General features: G+C 44.9%; 1 pseudogene; it reads left to right on the forward strand.

Moving 5' to 3' along the window:
* LOC123068008 (organic cation/carnitine transporter 4-like) overlaps positions 1 to 17,892 on the forward strand; it is a 52,723-nt pseudogene that overhangs the window by 11,461 nt on the left and 23,370 nt on the right.

Consider the following 17,892-nt stretch of genomic DNA (forward strand, 5'->3'; position numbering starts at 1 on the left):
AATGGTGTTTACAGCAATGGCTGAAATGGAGTTAATTCCGGTGGTCAGCGAGTTTCCGGATGTATTCCCAGAAGAACTGCCAGGCATGCCACCTGATCGAGAGCTTGAATTTGCAATAGATCTTGTTCCCGGAACCACTCCAATACACAAGAAGTATTATTGAATGCCGTCATCAGAATTAGTGGAGCTAAAGAAACAGCTTGATGAAATGCTCCAAAAAGGGTGTATCCGCCCCAGCTTCTCACCATGGGGATCACCTGCTATCTTCATGGACTAGAAAGATGGTAGCCTCCGCATCTGTGTGGATTACCGTCAGCTGAATGGCGTCACAATCAAAAACAAATACCCTCTGCCAAGAATTGATTATTTGTTCGACCATCTCAGTGGGGCCAAGGTGTTCTCCAAGATTGATTTATGCACGGGATATTATCAGCTAAAAATTGAAAAAGAGGATATTCCCAAGACCGCGTTCACCACTCGCTACGGTCTCTATGAATATACAGTTATGTCTTTTGGCCTCACCAACGACCCCGCCTTCTTCATGCACATGATGAATAAAGTATTCATGGACTTCCTCGATAAGTTCGTGGTAGTCTTCGTCGATGATATACTCATTTACTCAAGAAGTGAAAAAGAGCATAAGGAACACCTCCGAGAAGTGTTACAACGACTCCGTGAGCATCAGTTATACGCCAAATTCAGTAAATGTGAGTTCTGGCTCAAGCAAGTTGGATTCCTCGGGCATGTGCTATCCGCCGACGGTATAGCCGTGAACCCAAGCAAAGTAAAGGATGTACTCGATTCGTTGCCACCCGCAACCATATCTCAGATCCGGAGCTTTCTTGGATTAGCTAGATATTACCGCCGTTTCATTGAAGGGTTTTCCAAGATTGCTAAACCCATGCAAGAGCTTCTCAACAAGGATAAGAAGTTTGAATGGACTGAGGATTGTGAGAAAAGTTTCACTGAGTTAAAGAAACGCCTGACAACTGCGCCAATATTAACACTTCCAGATATCTACCGCAACTTTGATGTGTACTGCGACGCTTCCAGGGAAGGACTGTGATGCGTACTTATGCAAGATGGCAAGGTAGTGGCTTATGCCTCACGGAAGCTACGACCCCACGAGGGGAATTACCCCACTCACGATTTGGAATTGGCCACGGTGGTTCATGCTTTAAAAATTTGGAGACACTACCTCATCGGAAAAAGGTGCCAAATGTTTACCGATCACAAAAGCCTCAAATATATATTTACTCAGCCGGATTTAAATCTCCGTCAATGAAGATGGCTTGAGTTAGTTAAGGATTATGACCTTGGAATAAATTACCACCCGGGTAAGGCCAACCTGGTTGCCGATGCGCTCAGTCGAAAGCCCGTCAATTTAAATGTGATATTGGAATCCTTGCCTGCCGAACTTAAAGAAGAGTTTGCTTAGCTCAACCTGGTCATAGTTGAGACTGGCCTTGCCAATATTCTGCAAGTTACCCCTACTCTTGAGGAAGAAATACGCAAGGCCCAGCCAAGCGATGCCGATCTGCAGAAACGTGTCAAGCTTTCCAACTTCTCGAAGGATCAATGCGGTACCCTCCGATTCAGGGGAAGGATTTGTGTGCCTAATCAAGCAGATTTGAAGCAGAAGATCCTGTCAGAAGCCCATGAATCCTCGTATTCAATTCACCCTGGAGGCACAAAAATGTACGAAGACCTTTGACAAATATTCTGGTGGGATTTAATGAAGAAGGACATTGCTTATTTCGTGGCATGTTGCGACATATGCAACAAAGTAAAGGCAGAACATCAGAAGCCAGGCGGACATCTCCAACCGATGCCAGTGTCACAATGGAAATGGGATGATGTCTGTATGGATTTCATCACAGGACTACCTAAAACCCGATGAGGCAATGATGCGATCTGGGTCATAGTGGATACATTAACCAAGGTAGCCCACTTCCTCCTGATTAGAACCTCATATTGAGCAGATGAGCTTCCACAACTATATGTATCCAGAATAGTCAGTCTACATGGAGTTCCCCAAACCATCACTTCTGACCGAGGTTCACTTTTTACCTCCGCTTTTTGGTCCCGTCTCCATCAAGCCCTAGGGACGGAATTGAAATACTGTACCGCTTATCTTCCTCAGACGGATGGACAGACAGAACGGGTAAATCAAATACTCGAAGATATGCTGCGAGCCTGTGCTTTGGCCCAAGGCCCAAAATGGGAAGATTGTTTGCCATACACCGAGTTCTCATATAAGAATAGCTTCCAGACCAGTTTAAAGATGTCACCATATGAAGCTTTGTATGGCCGTAAGTGCCGCACTCCATTGAATTGGTCTCAAACCGGAGATAGCCATATTTTCGGAACGGATCTGATGCTGGAAGCTGAAAAGCAAGTCAAGGAAATCCGAGACAGATTGCAATTGGCCAAATCACGACAGAAAAGTTATTACGATGCAAAGCACCGACAGATCAGCTTTGAACCCGGAGAACATGTCTATCTTCGAGTCACGCCTATGAAAGGTATCGATAGGTTTCAAACTCGTGGAAAATTGGCACCCAGATTTATTGTTCCGTTTTCCGTTATGACATGAGTGGGTGCTGTGGCATATCAGTTGGAGTTACCCCCCGAATTGCCAGACATGCACAACATGTTCCATGTTTCGCAATTACGACGGGGCATATCGCCACCTGAGAAAAAGATTGATTTGATAGAAATAGAGCTAGCAAAGGACTTAACATATGAAGAAAGGCCGGTGAAAATTTTGGATCAAATGGAAAGAGTCACTCGCAGTAAAGCACGGAAGTTTTACAAAGTCCAATGGAAGCATCACACAGAGTCAGAATCAACGTGGGAATCAGAAGAATTTCTAAGGGCATGTTATCCAGAATGGTTTTCCCAAGCAACCGAATCTCAAGGACGAGATTCATTCTAAGTGGGGGAGGTTTGTGATAGTCTAGTTTTTGCCCTCTTTTCTTTGCCTAGTATTCAGTTGAGTTGGTTTTGAATTTGGAGTTTTTGAATCACTTCATTTGGACTTAACCACTTGGGTACTCCTTGACTTTCACCCAAGTGCTCCCTCTCCTCCTCAAAACCATCATTTCACCTCTGGACCATCTCAAAATATTACTTGGAATATTTTTCTTAAATGAAAAATATTCATTTTGCCATCCAAAACCCTAGCTAGCCCTTTGTGCTCCAAAGCAACCCTAATTTTTCTTGACCCAAAAATCTTGAGAAAAATCCCAATGATTCTTTGAATCCTAGGGCACCCTTCTGAGAAAAAATATTTCATCACTCTTTGGAATATTTTGGCTACCAAAAAAATTCATTTCTGGACAGAAATGGTAGTTTCTACAGCAACTACCATTTTACTTGCTCCATTGTAGATGTTTTTTCTTGTGCCTATTTACCTTAGTAAGTGTAAGCTAGCATCCAAAGCTCAGCCCTTAACTCCCAGTGGGTTGAGCACAGTAAACCTCCAAAGTTACTGTCCAGAAACTTGCTAGTAGTACAAATCCATTTCTAGTGCAACTAGATCCAAGCCCAACCATGGTAACTCTTCAAACCACCAAGGACTACATGCTAGACATCAAGTTAGCTCTTAGGGTGGCCTGATGTCATGGTTCACGCGGTGACCGCGTTCGTCCGGGAGTGCTGGCATGCAAAACACGCGCTCTGCATGCCGCCTAGCGCTCTGTTGAGCGTGTGCTCGCTGCTCAGCCTGCCCGAGCATGCCAAACCTCGCCACCATCCCCGTCTCCACTCCCTTAACTCCCCCTGGCACTCGCCGACGCCGGAGGTCGCCATAGTTGGCACGGGCACGGTCCGACCAACAACACAGTGCGCGGTGCACTGTGCTCCTCGTCTTACCCCTCACCCTTGTGCTCGTCCGCGCCCGCCAATAGTTCCCGCGTGATCTCCGTCATCTTCCTCCTCTCTCACTGGAGCCGTTCGTCGCCGGGCGCCGTGGATAGGTGTCCTCCAGCGGAGCCCGAACCTCTCTCGCCGCCCGCCTATAAATGCCGCCACCCCAGCCCTCCTTGAGCAGCCGCAGCTACTCCCACACCCTCCACAAACTTGTAGAAGCCGCAGCCCGGCCGGGCAGGCCGAGGGTTGCGGTCCCTAAGCCCGAGCTCGCCGGCGATCCCCTTCAGATCGGCCCCGCAGCTCCGACCCCTCCCAGGATAGCGCGACCCTGCCAGGGCCTCCGCCACTCTTCGGTGAAGCCGTTCCGCCCCGTTGGAGCCCCTGGAGTTGCCCCTTGCCGCCGCCGTCTTCGTCTCCGGCGACCTCTGCCCTCTGCCTCCGCTGGATAGGCCGTTTCCAACGCCGTTCGGTCACTTCTAGCCACGCTACGGGTACGGGCAGGTGCGTCATCTTCTTCTCCTTCGATTCCCCCCTCTCGTTTGACCCCAAGAACCCTCGTCGCCGGCATGTGCTCTGGCGAAGCTCCGCCTCCTTCTGTTTCCCTCTCCCCCTCCTTCTGGCCTGACTAGCGGGGCCCGCTAGTCAGCCACTCAGTACACGCGTGAAGCGGTACGAGTGGTGGCGCCCTGGGCATTTACGCCTTCGACGTCACCCCCAGTGTGTTAATTTTTTATTTTCAAATTCATTTAAATCCAGGAAACTTCAAACAACCACAACTTTTTATCTATAAGTCCAAATGCATTGATTCTTTTTGAATTGTGTTCTTTGTCCAAAAATCTAGCATTACCCAAAAGATAGGATTTTTCCTTGCTGTCTAGATTTTCTGGTAATTTTCAGAAGATTTCTTGATGTTTTCTTTTTGTGGTTTTATTTGTTTTCATAAGAGCAAGCTTGTCTTGAGGATCACGAGGAGATTTGTGAACCTCAGCAGCACTAAGGCAAGCCACAACAACATTTTCATAGTGCCACTTCAATATTTATGATTTTTCCTACTTGAACTTATGATTATTCATGCATTTAAATGATTATTATAATTATATTCTATTAGATGCTTGTCATGTTAAATATGCTTGATTTACAGAAAGTTTGAAAGGAACCTTCCTGATAAGCTAACAAGAACTTAGATATGAGTAATGATAAAATGATATGGTCATGGAGGTTAATAATTAGTTTAATTATTATTCTTATATGATGAAAAATGATGAGATTGCTAGAAATGGTTCTGGTTTAAATGAGGTTTGATCTTAACCAGAGAAGTATCTTGAGATGATGATGGCTCCGTGGGAGCGTAGTTGACTTGGTTATTTTCATGGATATGTGATGCATATGTTAGTGATGCATGGCATGGCATTATGACACCGGTTACTTTCACCCTAAGTTGAACCTGATAAGTAACTCAACTTGAATATGTTGTTGACCGGGTCATGGTGCCGCTGAAATGAGTTTTTCCCAGTGCAACCACATTTGCCGGTATGGGACGGCCTTAATAAGTTTCATTGTCGTGCCTTTGGTCGGTGCCTCCATCTAGGGAAGGTTATGGGCGTGTTGTACCCTGGCCCGGTAAGCAGGCATAACCTTGTGAGCCTGTTGTTAAGTTAAGTTTTTGGTATCGGGTCCCAGAGTGGATCGTGGCCATGACGGTGGTCGAGGTGTCTTGAGGTAGACACGAGGCCACCCAGGACTAGCCCGATGGGGATTGAGTCAGAGTGGCCGAGAGAGTGTCATGACAATGAAGTTGTTTCGTTGGAATGACGTTGGAGTGCGAGGCCATGGGTTCCATAGTGTGGGTCCAGTGCGCTACCTCTGCAGAGTGTATTAATATATCGATAGCCGAGTCCACGGTTACAGACACACTCGAATGTAGGGTACACCATGGGTCAACACTTAATAACTTTGCACACTAAGTTTGCAATGAGGATGGCAGTAAGGCCATCGTGTTGAGTTGGGTCATGTATTGGTCGGGTTGTGATCAGCATAAGGATCACGAGCCATTTATTGGTCGGGTTATGATCGCCGTAAGGATCACGGGCCATTTATTAGTCGGGTTGTGATCGTCGTAAGGATCACGGGCCATGTATTGGTCGGGTTGTTATCGCCGTAAGGATCACGAGATTGTTTTTGAGATCATCATGTTTGTGGTCTGGAAATGATCACGTTCGGTAAGCCAGTCCATGGGACGAGTACCAGTTGAGCATATTCACATTATGTTGGATACATTGTTGCATTGTTATTAATTGGTTAAATATCATGATATTGTTTGTCATTATGTTTATGCTTGTTGTGAGCTTGCAACTACATTCAATGTACTTACCTAGCGTGTCATGCCAAGGGAAGTCTCATTGGAAAGGAGTGCTGCTCGAATCTAGATCGTATCCACATCGGTGTCCCTGTGCTATGGAGTCCCACTACGATTTTGTTCCACTGCCGCGTAGTTGTCATGATCGAGGCCCCTTTATGTTCACTAAATAATATACATATTGTTCAGCCGCACTGTGTGTGCCGCTTGGCCTCGCTAACTATTGTAATCTGGACTATGCTCCGCTAGCATAAATAAAGCGGTTGTTTTTCTGTACCAAGTTGTTGTATGTTGCCAGAAGACAAGGTCTCTGGGCTGGCAATGCACGGTAAACCGGTTTCTCTGAGCCGGGGTGCCACAGGTGGGTTGTGGGGGATCTCGACGAAGAGATGTACCTGAGCCACCGGAGCCACGCCGGTGACACGCTGGCCGAAACCCTAGCTTAAGGGACGGTCGCGGGTGACCGGTAGAGGATGCGAGCGACGAATCTGCTCGGAGGGGAAGACGGAGCAGACGAAGGCGATCATGGGAGTGTGCTTGGCGTCGTCGCAGACTCCGAAAGCCGCCGGAATCGCCGGCGTGGGTGGCAGCGGCGCAGAAGGCTCGCGGAGAGAGAAAGAGAGGTCGAGGGCTGCGTGGTGGGGTGGGGAGTGGTGCGGCTATGTTGGCTCTTGGGTGGGCTCTCTCTCGCTTCTCTTCCTTTCTTTTTTTAAAATTTTGGTGGGTGGGAGGGAAGCTGGCTGAGTAGCGCGGGAAGGCCCAAAATTTCATTTGATTTTGTCTCGTGCGTGCGTTTTCTTTTTCTTCTTTTTTTTGGAGGTGCAGAGGAGCGTGGGGCCAGCCATCCACGTCACCGATCCACGTGACCGGATGATCAGCCAATAGGAAGTCATCATTTTTCTATGCTTCTTTATGTATTTGTTTTGCTAGATTTATTAGATTTTTTATGAGATCTTTTCAAACTTTTTCCACACCCTCTACGAATCATAAACAAATATTCTGCCAAATTTCATGTTTTTTCCAAAAAAATGAAAATTTTAGAATTAAAAATTGATAAACTCATTTTGCCTACAGTCACTTGAGAAAATGTACGCAAAGTGATTTGTTAAATCATATATGATGGCAGGGGCCCGTCGTGGCCTCTGCGAGGGTGGTCTAAAGCGGCGCTGCTGCGGCCATGGTGGTCGACCAATCTGCACGCAGCGATGGCAGGTCTCTCTGGCGGCAATTCGTCTGCATCAGGCTCGGGTGAGGCATCTTCCTTCATGGCTGATACAGGTACGGGTCTGGGCTGGTTGGGGCGCCCGTTGTCCCGATCTGGTGGCGCTGCCCGCTGCTCATGTGGGCGGGCCGGAGGTGCTGGCCTGCAGGGGATCTTGGCGGAGGGAGGCAAGGGTGCCTTATCCGCGTCGATGTCGTCCCGTGCGTCGCGCAGCTAAAGGCCCAACCACCAGGGGAGAATGTGTAGGTCTAGTGCAACCAGAGGAGGGGCAGGCTCCACCACCGGGGGGGATGTACCTCGGCGGCATGCCGGATCTAGCCATTAAAATCCATGGAAAACCATATGATGCCGGAAATCCTCGGATCCTGGCAGGGTGTCGTCATATGGCCCTTGTAGGGTGCGGTGAAAGTTTTAGCGCGTTTCGCAGAAACCTGACCAGAGGTCGCTTGTAAACTGCACCATCTCCGAGGTAGTATCTGGCTAACGAGAGAGAACGTGCCCGATGTATGAAGGAAGTGCGTTGCCCGTTGCTCTCTTGACCTCGAAACTTCTCGTGCTCCCAAAGGGGGCCATTGCATTACACGTGACAGTACATGGCATTTTTCAGGCCCACGTGCAATATTTGAGACATTTACTGCATCCGTAGGGTTTCAATGTGGGAAATTGCAGATCTACACGGCGTCCACCTGAAATGATGTCCAGAAGTGGTTCGTCAAATCATATATGATGTCTTTGCGGTATGTGTAGGCCTAGTGTAACCCAAGGAGGGGCATGCCCCACCACCGGGAGGCGAATGTACCTCGACGACATGCCGGATCCAACTGTTAAAATCAAACAAAAATCATACGATGCTGTAAATCCTCGGGACCTGGCACGGTGTCGTCATATGGCCTTGTAGAGTGTGGTGAAAGTTTGAGCCTATTTCGTAGAAGCCTGTCCGAAGGTCACTTGTAAACTGCTCCATCTCCGAGGTAGTATTTGGCTATCGACAGAGAACGTGTTTAGTTTGTGAAGGAGGTGTGATGCCTGTTGCTTCATTGACCTTGAAACTTCTCGTTCTCTCAAAGGGGGCCATTGCGTGACACGTGCTAGGACATGGCATTTTTCTAGGCCACCTTCAATATTTCAGACATTTATTGCATCCGTATGGTTTCAATGCAGGAAATTGCAGATCTACCTGAAATGATGTCCATAAGTAGTTTGTTAAATCACATAAATGTCTTTGCGGCATGTGTAGGCCTAGTTCAACAAAGGGAGGGGGAGGCCCCACCACCGCAGGGTGAATGTACCTTGGGGCATGCGAGATCTAGCCATTAAAATCCATGGGAAATCATACGATGCCAAAAATCCTCGCGACCTGGCATGGTGTAGTCATATGGCCCTTGTAGGGTGTGGTAAAAGTTTGAGCATGTTTCGCGGAAGCCTCACAGGAGGCCACTTGTAAACTACACCATCTCCAAGGTAGTATTAGGTTATCGAGAGAGAACATGTCCGATTTTGTGAAAGAAGTGTGCTGCCCATTGCTTCGTTGGCTATTTCAACACTTAATCACACTTTTATACATATATTAAGGCACAATGCAAGTTTTGGTGGCATTGCTACCCCCGAAGGCCCCCGACTGGGCCCAACCCACCACCGGATCCCCCTCGTGTCGACCCGACGCGACTGTTTCCTCCCTCCAAGTGCCGGCAGCAGCACCTTCCGTGAAGGGGGTCACATTCCGGAGCCGCATGACAGGTGTTTGCACCTAACACCACACTTCCAGACATGTAAGAGGACCCAGCGCAAGATTTGGTGGCATAGCTAGCCCCCGAAGGACCCTGCCCACGCTCGTAGACACGCGAAGAACAATTCGTAGTGGTTTTTTTACATACTCTTGCATCTTTAAAAAATATAAGAAATTCCAATGCCTATTATATCACATGTGTCTGCACTGTGTAGAAATTTCATGAATTGATCACGCTCCGAGTGTTCAGAAATATTCATGCAAGACCAAAACCGTAGAGGGATTACTTCGATTTCATTACCGTCCGTGCGGGGGGAGGCTCATATCGGAGCCGCGTATTGCCTCTTCAGACATGCCATGACACCTTAAGACATGTATGAGACCCGGCGCAATGCTCTGGTGGCATTGCTACCCCCCGCCCCCTGAAAGCCCCTGACCGGCCTAACCCTGGACCAGTTGACCCGGAGATCTACGCCTTTGACTTTTGTCAGACGAGATTTGACCAACAGACGTTTTCACCTGTTTATGATAGGTAAGCCTATAGGAACACTTGAGAACAAGGTTTGGGCCAAACCCATCATAAGATTCCCTCCGTGTCGACCGAACGTGGCTGTTTTCCCCCTCCAAGTGTCGACGACATCGCCGTCCATGAAGGTAGTTTGCCGTCCAAGGGTCACACTCCGGAGCCGGTTGCCGGGTGTTTGCGCCTGCCACCCACAATCCTTGAAACAATCTAATGAATGTAGATATAAAATTTGTCTAGATTGGCCAAGGTATGAAAAATATACAAAAATTCAAAACAAAAGGGTGTTTTCTGTAAATTTGAAGCAAACATGATTTAAGTTTGTTCAAATTTTAAAAATAGTATAGCAACATAATCCTTTCAAGATTCTGATAAAAAACCATATAAAATTTGTCAAAATCGATCCAAGTATCATCTACTTATGATATTAACAAACTATAAGGACCTATATGCAAAAGTACATGAGGTCACATTTCTAACATACTCAAAAACAAAAGCAAACTGTATATTCATAATCTATGGAAAATTCTTCCCCAAGTAGATGTATAATTTGTGTATGTTTAAGTTTAGATAAGTTAGAATTAAATTATTCAAAATTTAACTTTTAAAAACATAAACATAATTAAAAAACATATGATATCTATGCCTACGGCATAGCCGTAGGCATTGTTCTCGGCCAGGGGCTACCAGGAGGCGCCACATGGCAACTCTATGCCTACGGCCTTGCTGTCGGCATAGCTTTGCCACGTGGCAGCTCCTAATAAAAAAACAGATGATATTTTTGCCGCCGGCCGCCGTTAGGGCCGTCGCCATAGATTTGACGGCGTCAGCCCGCCATCTACCCCTGGGCCACGAGGGCCACCTCTATGCCGGTGGCCTAACTATGCCTACGACTGCCGTAGGCATAGATTGATATATGCTGACGGCCTTACTATGCCTATGGCTGCCGTAGGCAGAGATGGAGCTATGCCGACGGCTTTTCTATGCCGATGGTATTCCCCAGGCCGTCGGCATAGCTCCATCTATGCCTACGGCAGCCGTCGGCATAGATAAGGCCGTAGGCATATAAGGTTATTCCGGTAGTGAGGGAAGCGGTTCCTCGACCATGGCCGTGTGGGGCCTCGTCAGCGGCGAGCGGTACAAGGTCGGCCTCGTCCATGCAGTCTTCTTCGTCGGCAACATGATTGGTATGTACGGCCTCTCATGCATGCGGTCTTCAGCAACATGGCCGTGAACTAATCCTAACTTGACCAGACTCTGAGGCAACCTGAAATACAGCAAAATCCCCAGAAAAGGAAGAAAACACAACCAATTAGTGCAACTCAACTGAACTCGTGTAGCACTTACTAACACCAGCTAACCGGACTCACTTACTAGCACCAACTAAACTCAAGATTATTAAACAGTTTCCCTCTAAACTTGACTTCTCATCTATTTGTGCTCCTCGTGATTGTTCGCACAAGAACACGGCACCATGTACCCTCGACGCCGGGGATGATGCACCGTAGCTCACGTCGAAGGAGACCCGTCCGGAAGCGCGGTACGCAAGCAATCCGGCGGGTGTTTTTGAGGACCCGAAACCCCACACGCCCGGGAGGGATCCCGTCTGGGCGCGCGGCAGCTATGGGATGCCCTAGGTAGATCTGGTCGCCCCTAGGGCCTCGAGGTTCGCCGCCCTACAACAAGAAGAACAGACAAAGAACGAGGAAGAAGAAGAACTAGGGTTAAGGAGAAAAGATAAAAGATAAAAAGTGGTAGATGAATTGATCGATTGTGTCTTGTTCAATCGGCCATCACCCCTTAGCTATATAAGAGGCGGCTGGACTTCCCGTTCAAGGAAAAGGCTTCAATGCACGTCCAAAACCCTAGTCCAATTCTGATTTCTTTGGTCCGAACTTTCCAAAACTGTTCCGTAAAATTTGTCTGCACCTTGCGGGCCATGTTTGGGGGAGTAAACGACGTCGGATGGAAACGAGCCCAAAAGAAATCTTGACCGTTTCGATGAGACGAACAACTTGCGTGTTGAACGTTTTTCGATCAGAGGCCATCTTGATGGGTTTTTCATCTCATTTCTGATGTGTGCTGTAGAGAAATTCAAAACCCGGATGGTTGTCCCCGGAGTGTCCGGGCATCTACCATAGAAGCATCTTGTATTGGTTGTAACTTTTGCATACGAACTTCGATTGAGACATTTATTATATCAAAACCGATCGTTTCGACGAGACGAAGACAATCCGTGTAGAAAATTTTCTCATATGAGACCATCTTAGGGACGTAATGAGCCGAATAGTGTTCAGAATACAAAACCTGACTACTTCGAACACAACTTTTGCCTTAGAAATGAGACTGGATGGCTATGGTCCAAATACCAAAGTTTCTCCTTTTGATGATATGGAGCTTTCTCACTTTGAACACTTCTCCATTCGAGGCCTTCTTAATTATGTTTTTGACCATGCCAAAATCTGGTGTCAACACATGCCCCCCATGTTTTTCAGCAAAGCTTGTGTGCCGAAAAATAACTTCCGCGTAGCTTGTTCTAAGGACGATGTCAACACTCCATCGGCCATTTTGCATCTTCTTAGGACGATAATTATATATCGACCATTTCTTGTTTGAACCTCTTGATGCAAACTTGGGTGAAAACTTCTCAGCTTCTATAACAATCCGGTGATAAGGTTCCATAGATCAAAACCATCCTCTGAACCATATTGTTCACCCTTTCGTTAGGATTTCGCAGATAATCAAGAATGAACTTCCTCCAATCCTTACTTCCCCTGCATAAGAGTTTCATTAGTGGCCGAAGTGGTGGGCTTCGATTCGGCTTTACCTATGTTGACAAGACCTAGCATCAGCTATTGATAGAAATGCAACACATAATGGTTAACATAGTAGCCGGATGCTTGCTGCGCCAACTCTTTCAAATTGTCATTTCTAGATATATGAACAATTTTAAAACAACCCAAGGTAAATCTTGCATCTAGACATACCAAAAGATAAACTATAAGTGATTCGTCAAAACGTCGATAACCCTTGGATATTTGTTGCACTACTAATAACGAATCACCGGAAGCCTCAACATGTATAGCACCTATAGTAAGGCAAAGCTCCAATCCGAATGACAATCCATATTCGGCTTTAATCATTGTGCAAAAATATTTTAAGCGGCATGAGGCTTCACAAAATAGCTCCATATGGAGATAAATAAACAACACCAACACCTTGGTCATTGCCACAAATTTAACCGTCGAAAATAATTTTCATAGTATTAGAAAGACAAGGGCAATATCAATGAACATGTACCTCGTTTTGGCCTCTAATTGAACTAAGGACGATGTTAGGATACTACATCGGCCATGCTTTGACATATTCTTAGGGCGATAGATAAATATCGGCCATTAACATAAGGTCCATGTAGAATTCATTCACCAAATTATGTATAGCCGAAATAAACAAATGAAATAGCAATCAAATATTTTGGCCCATTGGATTAGCAAGAAAATATGTAGCTAATAAAATGTATAGAGATTTGGTAATACCCTCTCATGATGCAGAAAATTATGTCGCTTCCATGGAGCAAAATAAATCCAGGGAGGGTAATTTATCATACCTGATGATGAATTCCATGGAAAAGGCATCAATGGTATGGTTGAAGAATATGGATGATGTGCTAACCGAATATTTTGATGGGGTGATGCAAATATTCGGCTTAATTGTTTCTGGCTTCCATCCTTCTCTTTGTTCACTTTTGTAACACTTTTTGCAATAGAAGGTTGCACATCATTTTTATTTTGACTGCTCCTCTTGGGAACCCATGCCATGTTCTTTTCATCAAGTTCTTGTGCACTAAGATTTTATAACTCTTTCTTTTGCCAATACGATAAGCCAAGTGAGTACCTCGTCTGTTATTTTGTTTCAACCAATGGCAACTCTTTTTGGGCCTTGTGCACCCTCAACTTCTTTTCTTCAGATTTGGCACTATGATTTTTATCAATTGATTCCTTCACTTCTTTGCCTTTTGTAGCGAATGTCAACACTATAATTGGCTCTGTGTTATTTTAGATCAAATCTGACGTAGCACACTTACGACCATCTCTTTTCACGCGGTAAACTTGCTTTACCACCTCTTTCTTCTTCCTTGAGCTCTGGACCGATTCCTTATGATTGAAACGGTCTTTGATGTGTGATTTTTTAGATGTTGATCTTCTTGGAGCTGCATAGTATTGGTGAGATGGTCTAAAATAAGATGGAGAATGTGCCCTTGTATCATACCTGTCCCATGATGAATATGGATATATATGAGCATAGGGAGGCATCCACGACATTGGCAAAGGCCCAAAATAAGGATATGAATATGTTGCATTAAAATTCTCATTTTTCCAATACCGATCCTGATATTTGCGCCTTGGGGGTGATCTTGATTTCTTTGCATGATTTGGCCGATAAACATTCTTCTCTTCACTCTTCTTTTGATATTTATCCAATAGTTCAGCAAAGGTGATGTTTGATCTCTTACACTTGCACTTATTTCGGTGTTTTTTTCTTTTGGTTTATTTTCATCGATCATTAGATTTGCTTGCTGCCCCCCAGTCCTTGGTGTCTCCATTGTAGCTTCGATGGTATTCTCGCCCTCAAGATTATGTTCGTTATGCTCTTCAACAACTTCTTTACTTGAAAGCTTGATCCCATCACTTGCAGCTTTTACATTCTCTTTAAATGGATCGGCTTGAAGCAGACGATGCAAAAACTTTTTGCCATCGGGACCAATCGGAATAGACATGTCATCACTTGGTGTTTCAATAAACTTCAATCGTCCTTTTTCAATGGCCGATTTAACTATTTGACGAAACATGTTGCAATCCTCAAAATTATGCTTGGACAATCATGCAACTTACAACACATTCGTCCTTGAATTGATGGCTTAACATGGTGATCAAGAATTCTAATGTAATTATTTTTCAGCAACAAATCAAATATTTGATCACATATGCTTGAATTGAAGGTATACTTCTTATTGTTTAGCCGGTCTTGCTATGAGAACGGCTTTGGAGGTAAGCAAACGAATGGTTCAGATTTAGAATCTCCCCATTCGGCTATGCAATGTGTTTTGCACTCTATATCCGATGTCTTTCTATAAGATATCATAATAGCATCTTGTTTTCTCAAAATAATTTAACCTTGGCTTTAAATTTCTAAAACGAAAATAGTTAGCGCATATATGTCTCAATGGAGACCAAATGCAAGCCAAGTAATAAATAAGCAAAGCTACCCAATTAAATATGATCTTTAGATAAAGCAATAGGGAAAGCCTTGGCTGCAACAATAATTCACTATCGGACTTTATAACTCTCGCAATTGGTTGACCGATATGCTCAATAACAATTTTATTGCTAACAAGTAACTTACCCTTCTTCATTGGTCTTTCAAAATTACTTATGAGAATATTTCTAATAGATGCATCAATAATAGATGCATCAAGTTGCGACCAAATCTAAAAATAGGTATGCATACCTCTTCAAATATGTTGGAGAACATGACGGTTGTGTGACTTGAACAATATCTTGCTCCATCTTTGGATGGCTCCCCAACACCTTATCATCATCTTTTTCTTGATTCCGTGCATCATTACTTTGAAGATCCTTGTCAGCCGAACTTTGTTCAGCTACTTGCTCTTGTCCTCGTGGCTTGTCAATGTCTATGGCACGAAACTCATAGGGCAGGAAGTAGGTTCCATTAACTTCAGAAAAATCAAGCACCGCTATTTTCCTATGCTTGCCATGCCCTTTCTCAGTGATGCTTGCCTCTTTGGTTTTGATGGATTCGAAATATATACTACTTGATTCGGCTTTTTCAACCAAAGCACCTTTATTTTCCGAATCATCATTCTTTGTATCGGTTATATCAATTGGTAGTGCTTCTTTTATTTGAGCTAATTCTTCTTCTATTTGTTTCTGGCGGCGAGCGGCAAAATTAGCTTTAAGATTTTTCTCAATTTCAGCCCACTCCGGATATGATTGCCCCCCAATGCTTTTAGATTCGTTTGGCAATGACACACGAGTGTTGCCGAAATTTTGCAATTGTGTAGGGTGTGTATAATATGATGTAGTACTAGCTGAAGGCATATGCTTTTTTGTAAAACTATATTTTTGCTCGCCAATTTTATCAATTAGCAAAGATTCATCTTCTTGCAAAACTCTAGGTTTTATTTCCACATAATCAGTAAATAGCCCCTTTTCATGTTGTTCAAGGCAAAGAGCACTAATCCCCTTATTCTGGGCTAAAGTCTTCAATGCAGCCACCACTACCTCATCTTCTACAATATTTGGCACAACCACTCCTGTAAAATTTACATTTATTCGGCTATGACCAGAAAGGTGTGAAGCCGAATTATGAATATCTACAGTTGCATACGGTGATGAAAAATTACTAATATGAGGTGTAGCATATAATGGTTGAGAGTAATTGGCCGAATAGCTAGTGGTAGCATGGCCAATTCTCCCATCCATCGGCAAGATTGGATTCACATATTGTAAATTAGTTGCCGATGAATAAAAAGGTGAAACACTTTCTTGTATGCTATTGGAAATTTTAACATGAGGTGTTTCAAATTGATTAACCAAACCCATCATGTTATTCATCGGCATATGGATTTGTGGGGTTGCGGATGCATGAGAGTTTTGGATACATATGTTGTATGTTGCTAAAATCATAAGAATTTGAAGCATGACAAATGTTTTGCATCGGCCCTTGCGCATAATTAGATGCATGATTGATAAAACTAGGGCTAGCCGATACATTATGCTCACTAGGTGATCCAGCAACAACATATGCATTATTTGCATCTACAAAGGGGAATTGGGTATTCATATTACCTTTGTAGATTGCAGCAACTTGATGACGATCTCTTCGTAGCAGGAACGGGCCGGAGACCGTTCAAAGCTTCGTCCCCAGCGGAGTCGCCAAAAAGTGTGTTCGCACATGAACATGTCACCGTGTACCCTCGACGCTGGGGATGATGCCCGGCAGCTCAAGTCGAAAGAGACCCGTCCGGAAGCGCGGTACGCAAGCAATCCGGCGGGTGCTTTTGGGGACCCGAAACCCCACACGCCCGGGAGGGACCCTGTCTGGGCGCGCGGCGGCTATGGGCTGCCCTAGGTCGACCTGATCGCCCCTAGGGCCTCGAGGTTCACCGACCTGCAACAGGAAGAACAAACAAAGAACGAGGAAGAAGAAGAACTAGGGTTAAGGAGAAAAGATAAAAGATAAAAAGTGGTAGATGAATTGATCGATTGTGTCTTGTTCAATCGGCCATCACCCCTTAGCTATATAAGAGGCGGCTGGACTTCTCGTGCAAGTAAAAGGCTTCAATTCACGACCAAAACCCTAGTCCAATTCGGATTTGTTTGGTCTGAACTTCCCAAAACTATTCGGTAAAATCTGTCTGAACCATGCAGGCCATGTTTGGGGAGTAAACGACGTCGGATGGAAACAAGCGCAAAAGCAATCCTGACCGTTTTGATGAGATGAAAAACTTTCGTGTTGAATGTTGTTTTGATAAGAGGCCATCATGATGGGGTTTTCGTATGTTTTCCGAAGTCTGCAATAGAGAAATTCAACACCCGGATGGTTGTCCCCGGAGTGTCTGGCCATCTACCATAGCCGCATCTTGTATTGGTTGTAACTTTTGCATACGAACTCCGATTGAGACGTTTCTTATATCAAAATAGATCGTTTCGATGAGATGAAGACAAGCCGTGTAAAAACTTTTCTCATATTAGGCCATCTTGGGGGCGTAATCAGCCGAATAGTGTTCTGAATACAAAATCTGAATACTTCTAACACAACTTCAGCCTTAGAAATGAGACCGGATGGCTATGGCCCAAATATCAGAGTTTCTCCTTTTGACGATATGGAGCTTTCTCACTTTGGACACTTCTCCATTTGAGGCCTTCTTAATTATGTTTTTGACCATGCCAAAATCTGGTGTCAACAGTGATCTTGACTCGTTGAAGATTCACGGTTTGATGACTAACCAGCTTGATCGATAATAGTTTTTTTGGAACAAAAATGCTAGGAGTGTCCGGCTTTAAATTAATAAAGCCCACAACATAGGCAGCGTAATACACAAGTCATAATCAAGCGAAACAAGCACGGATGCTCAGGCCACGCGGAAAGCGGTATCTAGATAGTTCAAA

Source organism: Triticum aestivum, chromosome 3B, assembly GCF_018294505.1.
Source record: "Triticum aestivum cultivar Chinese Spring chromosome 3B, IWGSC CS RefSeq v2.1, whole genome shotgun sequence".
Lineage (NCBI taxonomy): Eukaryota > Viridiplantae > Streptophyta > Magnoliopsida > Poales > Poaceae > Triticum > Triticum aestivum.